Source organism: Oncorhynchus masou, chromosome 15 (genome assembly GCF_036934945.1).
Source record: "Oncorhynchus masou masou isolate Uvic2021 chromosome 15, UVic_Omas_1.1, whole genome shotgun sequence".
Lineage (NCBI taxonomy): Eukaryota > Metazoa > Chordata > Actinopteri > Salmoniformes > Salmonidae > Oncorhynchus > Oncorhynchus masou.
Genome location: NC_088226.1, coordinates 33,289,440 through 33,302,901, shown reverse-complemented (window position 1 = coordinate 33,302,901; position 13,462 = coordinate 33,289,440). Strand labels below are relative to the sequence as shown.

Here is a 13,462-nt window from a genome sequence, read left to right as displayed (position 1 = left end):
CTGTAAAGTTCCCAAAATGTAAGAGGACTCTCGTGGTGTTTACATATTTGCAGAAATCTATTCAGGTGTATTTCGGGGTGTTTGGCAAATAACGTTCTAATATTCTAAAGTTGAGCTGTTGCAATTGCCTGTAAAAAATACAATCCAGTTGAAAGTGAATGATGGCAGGCCCATGTGGCAAATGGCTTGTTTGTATGAAGGTCCACTGTAGCTCTGATTGGCTGTAGCGCACCGGTCTGTGTAGACTCCGGGACTGGACAAGACAGATGTTTTTATTCCATTTTATTTACTGCAGTTTCTATTACTTCTCCAAATGCACAGCCACTTTCCCACTCTATATTGCTATAGAATTTTCACAAATGCCTTAGTATACATTCCAAGAATTTATCAAACGTGAAAATGACCCTATCTAAGTGGTCGCTTGTCAGATTTTTTTTTTCAAATGTCATATTGTTCCTGGGGGTGTATATGAACAGATTTTAAAAGATTTCATGTTGCTAAAATGCTGTCAGTTCCACTTTAAATGTAACAATGTATCACACTCACCAAATGATGATAATTTGAAACTTCACTTATTGTTGAAAGTTGTTCTTGAAAAGGGAGAAGCTAACAAATTGGCAACAATAACACCTGCTGCAGCTGCTGGTATCTAGCCGACCACAAAAGCTAGTTAGCTAGATCGTGGGAAAACAACTTCTTGCTATTGCGCAGTGATATATATATATATATATATATATATATAGATATATAGATATATATATATTTTTTTAATGTAGCCTTCATTTAACTATGCAAGTCATTTAAGAACAAATTCTTATTTACAGTGATGGCCTACTCCGGCAACACTGAGCCAATTGTGCACCTCCAAATGGGACTCCCAATCATGGCCAGATGTGATACAGCCTGGATTTGAACCAGGGACTGTAGTGAGAACTCTTGCACTGAGATGCAGTGTCTTAGACCATTGCGCCATTTGGGAGCAAGAAGGCAGAAGTTTCCATACGGTTTTGTGAAAACGGTCCCACTCAATAAGTCAAAATGTGATTGGTTGATTCCAAAGCCACTCCAAAATGTTGCCCTAATACAGTTGAATGGCAGACACCGATTTTCGGGATGTCTCCTGGTCTTACAAACAGAGCTGTAGCTCTGCCACTTTCCACTGTAGATGTGGAAGGGCAACATAGGCACATGTGGTGGATTGAGACACAGCCCATACAAAAATATCTCTAGCTTAAATTGACAGATCTTGATGGGGATTATTTTGTTGTGTTACTTAGAATGCCACACCGTTGTGTCAATAGACTCTAGGGGGTTTTAACTTCAACGAATCACTCATCTGTAATTATGAAGTGCTTTGAAAGGCTGGTCATCTCACACATCAACACCATCATCCCAGAGACCCTGGACCCACTCCAATTTGCATACCGCCACAACAGATCCACAGATGACGCAACCTCAATTACACTTTACACTGCCGTCTCCCACCTGGACAATAGGGAAAATAACTATGTGAGAATGCTGTTCATAGACTGCAGCTCAGGGTTCAACACCATAGTCCTCGCCAATCTCAACACCAAGATGGGGACCCTGGGACTGAACACTTCCCTCTGTAACTGGATCATGGACTTCCTGACGGGAATACCTCATAATGACAAAGTGAAAACATGTCTTTTGACATTTTTGCAAATGTATTGAAAGTAAAATACAGAGGGATCTAATTTACATAAATATTCAAACCCCTGAATCGATACTTTGTAGAAGCACCTTTGGCAGTGATTACAGCTTTGAGTCTTTCTTGGTACGTCTCTAAGCTGGGCTGGGCTGGACTTGACAATCTGGACCCTTTATTTCTGAAACTATCCGCCGCCATTGTCGCAACCCCTATTACCAGCCTGTTCAACCTCTCTTTCATATCGTCTGAGATCCCCAAGGATTGGAAAGCTGCCGCAGTCATCCCCCTCTTCAAAGGGGGAGACACCCTGGACCCAAACTGTTACAGACCTATATCCATCCTGCACTGCCTATCTAAGGTCTTCGAAAGCCAAGTCAACAAACAGGTCACTGACCATCTCGAATCCCACCGTACCTTCTCCGCTGTGCAATCTGGTTTCCGAGCCGGTCACGGGTGCACCTCAGCCACACTCAAGGTACTAAACGATATCATAACTGCCATCGATAAAAGACAGTACTGTGCAGCCGTCTTCATCGACCTTGCCAAGGCTTTCGACTCTGTCAATCACCATATTCTTATCGGCAGACTCAGTAGCCTCGGTTTTTCTGGTGACTGCCTTGCCTGGTTCACCAATTACTTTGCAGACAGAGTTCAGTGTGTCAAATCGGAGGGCATGCTGTCCGGTCCTCTGGCAGTCTCTATGGGGGTGCCACAGGGTTCAATTCTCAGGCCGACTCTTTTCTCTGTATATATCAATGATGTTGCTCTTGCTGCGGGTGATTCCCTGATCCACCTCTACGCAGACGACACCATTCTATATACTTCCGGCCCGTCCTTGGACACTGTGCTATCTAACCTCCAAACGAGCTTCAATGCCATACAACACTCCTTCCGTGGCCTCCAACTGCTCTTAAACACTAGTAAAACCAAATGCATGCTTTTCAACCGATCGCTGCCTGCGCCCGCATGCCCGACGAGCATCACCACCCTGGATGTTTCCGACCTTGAATATGTGGACACCTATAAGTACCTAGGTGTCTGGCTAGACTGTAAACTCTCCTTCCAGACTCATATCAAACATCTCCAATCGAAAATCAAATCAAGAGTCGGCTTTCTATTCCGCAACAAAGCCTCCTTCACTCACGCCGCCAAACTTACCCTAGTAAAACTGACTATCCTACCGATCCTCGACTTCGGCGATGTCATCTACAAAATTGCCTCCAACACTCTACTCAGCAAACTGGATGCAGTTTATCACAGTGCCATCCGTTTTGTCACTAAAGCACCTTATGCCACCCACCACTGCGACTTGTATGCTCTAGTCGGCTGGCCCTCGCTACATATTCGTCGCCAGACCCACTGCCTCCAGGTCATCTACAAGTCCATGCTAGGTAAAGCTCCGCCTTATCTCAGTTCACTGGTCACGATGGCAACACCCATCCGTAGCACGCGCTCCAGCAGGTGTATCTCACTGATCATCCCTAAAGCCAACATCTCATTTGGCCGCCTTTCATTCCAGTTTTCTGCTGCCTGTGACTGGAACGAATTGCAAAAATCCCTGAAGTTGGAGACTTTTATCTCCCTCACCAACTTCAAACATCTGCTATCTGAGCAGCTAACCGATCGCTGCAGCTGTACATGGTCTATTGGTAAATAGCCCACCCTTTTCCACCTACCTCATCCCCACACTCTTTTTATTTATTTACTTTTCTGCTCTTTTGCACACCAGTATCTCTACCTGTACATGACCATCTGATCATTTATCACTCCAGTGCTAATCTGCAAAATTGTAATTATTCGCCTACCTCCTCATGCCTTTTGCACACAATGTATATAGACTCCCCTTTTTTGTACTGTGTTATTGACTTGTTAATTGTTTACTTCATGTGTAACTCTGTGTTGTCTGTTCACACTGCTAAGCTTTATCTTGGCCAGGTCGCAGTTGCAAATGAGAACTTGTTCTCAACTAGCCTACCTGGTTAAATAAAGGTGAAATAAAAAAATAAAAAAAATAAGAGCTTTCCACATCTGGATTATGCAACATTTCTCCATTGTTCTTTTCAAAATTATTCAAGCTCTGTCAAATTGGTTGTTGATCATTGCTATACAACCATTTTCAGGTCTTAACATAGATATTCAAGCAGAATCTGTGTTTGAAATTCACTGCTCGACTGAAGAAGATTACATATAACTGTGTGGTACAGAGATGAGGCAGTCATTAAAAAATCATGTTAAACACTGTTAACACAGAATGTGTCCATGCAACTTATTATGCGACTTGTTAAGCACATTTTTACTCCATAACTTATTTAAGCTTGCCATAACAAAGGGGTTGAATATTGACTGAAGACATTTTGGTTTTTAATTTTTTTAAATTAATTTGTAAAATAAAATAAAAAACATCATTCCACTTTGACATTATGGGGTAATGTGTGTAGGCCAGTGACAACAAATCAAAAGTTTATCCATTTTATATTCAGGCTGTAACACAATACAATGTGGGAAAAAGTCAAGGGGTATGAATACTTTCTGAAAACACTTTAGCTACATTCCTTTGTATTTTGTTCCTCTTGTGTTACTCTTTTTTTATGATGTTCTTTTCTCTCTCTACATCATTGGGAAAAGGGCTTACAGTATAAGCAATCATTTCAGTTAATTCTACACCCGTTGCGGTGGCAGTGTGTCTGTAGAATGAAATTGTTGGTGTTCTGTCCAAGGACAGGCTGGTTCTAAAAGGCATGGTTCTGGTAGAGAGCAGATATTCTGTATTATGTCTGTCCTGTAAGAAACAGCCCACTGCCATCATGGGGTGTTTGTTGGCGGTTTTAATGAAAAGACTTGAGTAGCTTTCCAAAGCTGGACCATGTAGTTTATTTAACTTGTGTATTTCTCACAGTGGGAAAACGCACAACCTTCAGCGGAAAATAGACTTTTGGTTTAAGAAATGTCCTGAGCTACTGTAACAAATTGTGCATAGCATGAGATAATAGCATACGTCTTCCTCCATTTGTTTGCTTTGCCGTGAAAGCTGCGATAATGTAACCAGATATCTGCATTTGTCCGGCTGGGCTGCCAGTATTTATGTCGAAGAAACATCCCTGGAGAGTCAGCCAACCTCAGTAACACAGTTTCTCTGGACCCCCTGCAAGGTTCTTTTAGTAGGTGTGTACATCTGGACACCAGGTGTTACTTTACGATGCGTTATAAAGGTTTTGTATAATTTCAGCCAATAGTTCTGAAAGTAGTGCTCACGAGTCAAAACTGGCCCCCCGAAAATTGTGCACAATTGTGCACATCTTCTAATTCGTAAAATATTTAACACATTTGTAAGTGCTTAAGAGCCTGTTCAATGTAACTATAAGATGACCACTTCTCCTCCCTTCAGCTGTGATCAGGAATGTTGGGCCCTATATTAACCCTTTGTCTGTGCTTGGCTTGAGCCAGGACAAAGGCACTATAACTCTGAGCCAATCATCACACTCAGCATGCCTGGAACAGAGAGGGGTTTATGGGGTGGCTTTCACCACCTTGAAAGTCAGAGTCAGGGGGCTAGATGGGGGTAATGGGGGCAAGACATAGGGTTAGTGGGACATCATTTAGGAGAATAGAAGGGAGGGACGGGAGCGGCAATGAAAATGGAAATCAGTATGGGGTTGTTGAGGCCTTTATTTCACTGATATATCATTAGGACTTTGCATTCCAGCAGCTCTTACACTAGGGTCATTTATGCTTTAATTACTATAAAAACAACATTTCATTTGGCATAATTACCTAGCAATTACATAGTAATGGAGTTGCAGGTTATGGTTATTGTTACATAAGTAGAGTGTGGAACGGTCCTTAACAGTACATTTTTCCAGTATAAGGTATTTAGCCTCCAGAGTTACATTGTGTGGAATGAATCCCAGTGCCCTTTTTAAGTGTGTGTGGATGATGTGTGGGTTGGCAGAGTTACATTAGACCAACAAAGCGGTCACAGGAGTCCTGTCTATTTGTCTCTGATATGCAACATCTTTTATAACCTGTTTCACACAAACCCACTAGACGAGCTCTCTGAGTGGATGGGATGGAATCTCTTCAAGATCATCTTGACATTTTGCGACTGCTTGAATGACTGTCCAATCAAGCATACAGGATCTCCATACCTCTAGTATCACTAGCTATGATCGTATTTGTCTCTATTCTCAAGATGAATGATTTAAATGTTTTACGTTGCAGAAGTAAAGTCCACAGGCCTTTTGTTTGTCAGATTGAATCTCAGTAAAAAAAAAAAGGCCAGTAGCCACAAAGTGTGGACATGCAGGTACACAATTTGTCTAGGTCAGCTATGTGTCTTTGTTTGTGGGGAGAAAGAGAGAGGTCAGGTTCACGTGTGAACACTTTTCTCCCCCGCTGGATCCGTAACCAGCACCCCTACCACCCCTCACCCCTCCAGCTTCAGAGTCTACATTAGCCCGAGTCAAAGGTCAGACTAGCTCCCATGGGTGTATCATTAATCCCTGATTAGGCCCAACCAAGCCTACTGCAAATGGAGTCTTAAAATGATGCGACCAGATACGGTCCCAACCTGAGTGTTCAAGTTTCTGTGTGTGTGTGTGTGTATGTGTTTGGTGGAGCAGGATCACTTGAGTTTTACACCTCGGTGGATCCCAGCTCAGCCAGTCAATCTGTCAGCCATTATCATCACGCAATACTAACGTTGCCAACCAAGAAAAATAAATAAATAATAATAAAAAACACCCCATTTCACATTTATGCCATTTTCAGCTTTCCACCGCTGACGGCACGCAACCCCTTTCCACAGCCTAGCAAATGTAACACACACACACCCTATTACCCCCCCCCTTCCCGGCCCCAGGACATTTATTTGGGCCTTAATGTGTTCCAGGCAAGGAAAGTTTGTTGGTAAAACATTGCGTTTAAAGGCAGATCTTGTGGGCTTGCGTTTGGCTTCCATCGTCTCGGATGACTAGCCCTGTCAGATACTGATGGATTCATTGTGGCTGTGAGCATGTTGCTCTGAAAAAAAAGAGGGGAAGAGGGAGAGAGAGATACACCTCTCATTCAACATCTCTCTCTCTGTTTTCATATCCCCCCCTTCTCTCTCCCTCTCTTCCACTCACTCTCCCTCTTTTCTTTTCTCCCTGTGTTTATAGCAGGGTTTACAAACAGTACCCATTCCAATGTTTATAATGTTCTCTATTATATTGCAATGCATTCCATGTCCCATAAATAACTAGTTCAAATGCTGGAGCCCATTTGCAATAAAAAAAATCATGATTTTAAACAAATAACAACAAAACATCACATAACATAATGTGGAATGTGTCTATGTGAGAATGGTGCAAATGTGTAACTTTTGGTGTAGACTATGAAACTCCGGCTGTTTCCTTTAGCAAGTTCATGCTGTATGATCATTCTCTTTGTGTGTATACAGGCCTGTATGCTGAACTTAAGTTCGCCCACTCACCATCCATTCAGAGCAGGTCTCTGTCGCTCTGGTGTTCTGTGTTAGAGCATACTGTATAAATAGCATTGCAAGTAGCATATCTGGTACACAGAGACTGTCACGAACCCACTCCACCAAGTTATTAGTGAGCATTAGTCATCAGGGCATCTGATTGTTTTTGTGATTGGATAGATGCGTCATGATGTAATTCAACAGCTGTGTTAGCGTGTGTAAGATAATAATAATAATTTGGTGGCTGTGTATATTTGTCCTATTTCACATATGTACAGTTGTGTATCAATACGTGTGTGTGTGTGTGTGTGTGTGTGTGTGTGTGTGTGTGTGTGCGTTAGAGAGAGGGGATCGTGACTATGTGGATGGATAATACTGAGACAGACAGGATCACATATCATTGACAGGTGTTTCTGCTGGTGGCAGGTTTGCTTTCAGTCTCTATTCTCACTGGTTTCTGTATGTCTCTCTCCCTTCTCCTCTCTCTCTCTTTCTGTCTTGATGGCTGACTCACGGAGTATGGTGGCGGTCAGAGAGAGGCCATGCATGAGAATGGCCGAACAGTTGGCCCGCTGGTTGACCATTTACAGTGCAGTTCACTTAACCACAACCAAGTCACTAGAGTGACTGAGAATGAATGTGGGTGAGAGGGTGAGAGTGTGTGTGTTTGTGTCCGTATGACTTTAGAGTTTACGGTAGTGTCCTTTAGAGTGTGGCATGGGGCGGAAAGTGGCGACATATCCTGTAATCTTTCTGTGGGGTCAGCAGCAATGCAGTGGTCTAGTTCATGGAGCTACTGCAAAGCCACTCATCAGGAAGAGGTATCTGCGTGTGTGTGTGTGGACATGTTTAACAATACTTTGAGGGACCAGACATAACAATTGGGGACATTATGCAGGTCCCACAAGGAAAAAGGCTCTTTCTAGGGGGTTTCTGGTTAGAGTTAGGGTCAGGGTCAGGGTTATAGGTTAGGGGGTTAAAGGTTTAGATCAGACATGCCCACAAACTACATTTTTGGTTGCGTTGTTTACTTCAAATGCTGCCAGTGGCTTGCAACTATGAAGAATGATGCTTACAGGCTGAACTGATGGGTAATCTATTTCGACCCCAGGTAGAGGTAACCTAATGTTAGCTAGCCTACCAGTGTAAAAAACAAATGGAGGGGGGTGTCAATGTAAATAATCCGGTGGCCATTTGAATAATTGTTCAGTAGTCTTATGGCTTGGGGATAGAAGCTGTTAAGGACCCTTTTGGTCCTAGACTTGGCACTCCGGTACCGTTTGTCATGCGGTAGCAAAGAAAACAGTCTATGACTTGGGAGACTGAGGTCTCTGACAATTTTGGGGGCTTTCCTCTGACACAAGCTTCCTGGATGGCAGGAAGCTTGGCCCCAGTGATGTACTGGGCCATACGCACTACCCTCTGTGTCGCCTTGAGGTCTTATGCCAAGCAGATACCATACCAGGTGGTAATGCAACCGGTCAGGAGGCTCTCGATGGTGCAGGTGTAGAACTTTTTGAGGATCTGGGGACCCATGCCAAATCTTTTCAGTCTCCTGAGGGGGATATGGTGTTGTCGTGCCCTCTACATGACTGTCTTGGTGTGTTTGGACCATGATAGTTTGTTGGTGATGTGGACACCAAGGAACTTGAAACTCTGAACCCGCTACACTACAGCCCCATCGATGTTAATTGGGGCCTGTTCAGCCCACCTTCTCCTGTAGTCAACGATCAGCTCCTTTGTCTTGCTCACATTGAGACAGAGGTTGTTGTCCTGGCACCACACTGCCAGGTCTCTGACCTCCTCCCTATAGGCTGTCTTATCATTGTTGGTGATCAGGCCTATCACTGCTGTGTTGTCAGCAAACTTAATGATGGTGTTGGAGTCGTGTTTGGCCATGCAGTCGTGGGTGAACAGGGAGTACAGGAGGGGACTAAGCACATATCCCTGAAGGGCCCCAGTGTTGAGGATCAGCATAGCAGACGTGTTGTTGCCTATCCTTACCACCTGGGGGCGGCCCGTCAGTAGGTCCAGGATCCAGTTTCAGAGGGAGGTGTTTAGTCCCAGGGTCCTTAGCTTAGTGATGAGCTTTGTGAGCACTATTGTGTTGAACGCTGAGCTGTAGTCAATAAAAAGCATTCTCACATTGGTGTTCCTTTTGTCCAGGAGAGAAAGGGCAGTGTGGAGTGGGATTGAGATTGCTACATCTGTGGATCTGTTGGGGCGTTATGCAAATAGGAGTGTGTCTAGGGTATCCGGGAGTATGCTGTTGATGTGAGCCATGAGCATTTCAAAGCACTTCATGGTTACCGACGTGAGTGCTATGGGTTGCGGTAACCATTTAGGCAGGTTACCTTCGCTTCCTTGGGCACAGGGACTATGGTGGTCTGCTTGAAACATTTAGGTGTTACAGACTCGGTCAGGAAGAGTTTGAAAATATCAGTGAAGACACTTGCCAGTTGGTCATGCTTTGAGTACACGTCCTGGTAAACCGTCTGGCCCCACAGCTTTGAATGTTGACCTGTTTAAAGGTCTTGCTCACATCGGCTACTGAGAGCGTTATCACACAGTCATCCAGAACAGCTGGTGCTCTCATACATGCTTCAGTGTTGCTTGTCTTGAAGCGTGTATAAAAGGCATTAAGGTCGTATGGTAGGCTTGCGTCACTGGGCAGCTCGCAGCTGGGCTTCCTTTGGTATTCCATAATAGTATTCAAGCCCTGCCACATCCGACGAGCATCAAAGCTGGTGTACTAGGATTCAATCTTAATTCTGTATTGACGCTTTGCTTGTTTGATGGTTCGTCTGAGAGCATAGCATGATTTCTTATAAGCGTCTGGATTAGTGTCCCACTCCTTGAAAGTGACAGCTCTAGCCTTTAGCTCGATGCAGATGTTGCCTGTAATCCATGACTTCTGGTTGGGATATGTACGTACGGTCACTGTGGGGACGACGTCGTTGATGCACTTATTGATGAAGCCGATGACTGAGGTGGTGTTCTCCTCAATGCCATTTGATGAATTGAGGAACATATTCCAGTCTGTGCAAGCAAAACAGTCCTGTAGCGTAGCATCTGCCTCCACTGACAACTTCTGTACTGAGCAAGTCACTGGTACTCCCTGCTTTAGTTTTTGCTTGTAAGCAGGAATCAGGAGGATAGAATTATGGTCAGATTTGCCAAATGGAGGGCGGGGGATAGCTTTGTATGCATCTCTGTGTGTGGAGTAAACATGGTCTGCAAGAGTTTTCCTGCATTAAAGTCCCCGGCCACTAGGAGTGCCGCTTCTGGATGAGCATTTTCTTGTTTGCTTATTACCTTATACAGCTGGTTGAGTGCAGTCTTAGTGCCAGCATCGGTTTGTGGTGGTAAATAGACTGCTACAAATAATATAGATGAGAACTCTCTTGGTAGATAGTGTGGTTCAGAGCTTATCATAAGGTCCTCAGGCGAGCAATACCTCAAGACTTCTTAATTGCGCACCAGCTGCTATTGACAAACAGACCCCTCGACTTACCAGACGTAGCTTCTCTGTCCTGCCGGTGCATGGAAAATCCCGCCAGCTCTATATTATCTGTGTCATTGTTCAGCCACGACTTAGTGAAACATAAGATATTACAGTTTTTAATGTTCCGTAGGTAGTATAATCTTGATCGTAGGTCATCCATTTTATTTTTCAATGATTGCACTTTGGTCAATAGAACGGATGACAGTGGGAGTTTATTCAGCCTACGGAACAAGTCATTTCTTCACACAAATGACGGGGATTTGGGCCCGTTCCTGAGAAAGCAGTTTATCCTTCCCGTCGGATTCGTTAAAGAAAAATGATTCTTCCAGTTGTGGTGGGTAATCTCTGTTCTTATGTCCTGAAGTTATTTTCTGTCATAAGAGACGATAGCAGCAACATTATGTACAAAATAAGTAAAACAATAAGTTACAAACAATGTGAAAAAACTAACAAAATGGCACAGTTGGTTAGGAACACGTAAAACGTCAGCCATCTTCTCCGGCGTCCCACAAAAAGATTGTGGGACAGAATCCTGCAAGGGACACTGCAAGGGACACTGAAAGATATAAAATCAACATCAGTAATGACACAACCAGCTTATTTTTCTCTCTGCATATTCTTAAAACACAATACAAAGACATGTCTGCAAACATACCCCTGCCAAGGGCTACTATTGACAAGAATGAGCTGTAAAAGTCAATGGGACGTTTACAGACAGGTCTTCGAGATGAGGAAGCGGGTTTTGGTCATGCTTAGAGATAGTGCATGTATTGTTGTGTATGAGAGCCATTGAGAAGTGCCATTTCTCCTAAATCTTCCATACACAACAATGCATACTGTGTAAGAACTATCCTCCTAATACTTTCCACACCTTCTGCAGCCCCCTAGCCCATTCACTTTGTTGACTGATCTTTTTTCTCAAAAGAAGCTCATAATATCAATCATTGTCCCTAAACAATACACTAGCCTGTCTCTAAACACTTACAGTGCCTTCTAAAAGTATTCATCCCCCTTGGCGTTTTTCCTATTTTGTTGCATTACAACCTGTCACGTTCGTCATTGTAAGGATGGTCGGACCAAGGATGGTCACCCTTACCTAACCAAAATAGAGAATAAAAAGGATCTCTAAGGTCAGGGCGTCACAGTACCCCCACCCCCCCAAAGGTGCGGACTCCGGCCGAAAACCTGAACCTATAGGGGAGAGTCCGGGTGGGCATCTACCCTCGGTGGCGGCTCCGGTGCGGGACGCAGATCCCGCTCCGCTGGTGGCTCCGCCAACTTCGGTGACGCCTCTGGTGCGGCGATCGTCGCGGGAAGCTCCGGACCATGAATCATCGCTGGAGGAATCAAACCATGGATCATCGCCGGGATCTCCGGACCATAGATCGTCACTGGGGACCCCGGACAGTAGATCGTCAGACGGCTCTGGACTGTAGATTATCGCAAACAGCTCTGGACTGTGGATCGTCACCGGAGGAACCGGACCGTGGATTGTCGCCGGGGGAACCGGGCCGTGGATCGTTGCCGGAGGAACCGGACCGTGTATCGTCGCAGGAGGCTCCGGACTGGGAACCCCTGCTGGAGGCTCCGGACTGTTTCTGTGGACATTACAGAAACTATTTGGAATTTGTCTGCGTTGTCATGACCGCTCTTTCCTGAGGATTTCTGAACATAACGCGCCAAACAATCTGAGGTGTTTTGGATATAATAATAATAATCTTTATGGAACAAAATGAACATTTATTGTGTAACTGGGAGTCTCGTGAGTGAAAACATCTGAAGATCATCAAAGGTAAACGATTAATTTGGTTGCTTTTCCTATTTTTGTGACCAAGCTACTTGATGCTAGATGTACGTAATGTTTTGTTGAGCGATCGATAAACTTACACAAACGCTTGGATTGCTTTCAAAATCTGACATGACAGGTGGATTAACAAAAGGCTAAACTGTGTTTTCCTATATTGCACTTGTGATTTCATGAATATAAATATTTTAGTAATATTGTTTGAATGTGGCGCTATGCAATTCAGCGGTTGTTGATGACAATTATCCCGTAAACGGGATGGCAGCCATAAGAAGTTAATCAGACCAACCGTTTTCAGCTGTGCTAACATAATTGCAAAATGATTTCCTAATGATCAATTAGCCTTATAAAATGATAAACTTGGATTAACTAACACAATGTGGCATTGGAACACAGGAGTGATGGTTGCTGATAATGGGCCTCTGTATGCCTATTCCATCAGCCTTTTCCAGCTACAATAGTCATTTACAACACTAACAATGTCTACACTGTATTTCTGAAAAATGTTATGTTATTTTAATGGACAAAAACATTTTATTTTCTTTCAAAAACAAGGACATTTCTAAGTGACCCCAAACTTTTGAACGGTAGTGTATCTCTCACTCCTCTTGTTCCATCTTGTCCTGACTCTACCCCATTTGCAAACCTGTTTTTTTCCCCTCTCTTTCTCAGTCCCTCTCTCGCTCTCTCTTCTCTCTTTCCTTTCTCTTCTCACCTCTTTCTTTATCCTCTCCCTCTCTCTTTCTCCTGTCTTCCACTCTGTCCTATGCTCCCCCCTCTCTCTCTCTCGCTCTCTCTTTACCCCGAGCCAAGTTCAATTGAAAACTTGTTCATATCCTTTTCCATGTGTTAAGCAGGTAAACCTTTTTCCAATCGATCATGAACTGCTTTCCCTTCACCTGAATCATTAAATGACAAATAAATGAATCCCTAATTAATATGACGTGAGTGCTCTTAAGCTGTTTACAGAAGTCAGAATGTATCAGGAGCTTAGCCTGGACATACTTAGCCTCTGGCTGG

The 13,462-nt window shown here is 43.8% G+C and overlaps 1 protein-coding gene across 1 annotated transcript in view; it reads left to right on the top strand.

Annotated features, from left to right (window-relative positions):
• Positions 1-13,462, top strand: part of LOC135556158 (phosphatidylinositol 3-kinase regulatory subunit gamma) — a 297,567-nt gene that overhangs the window by 158,655 nt on the left and 125,450 nt on the right. The window lies entirely within an intron of this gene.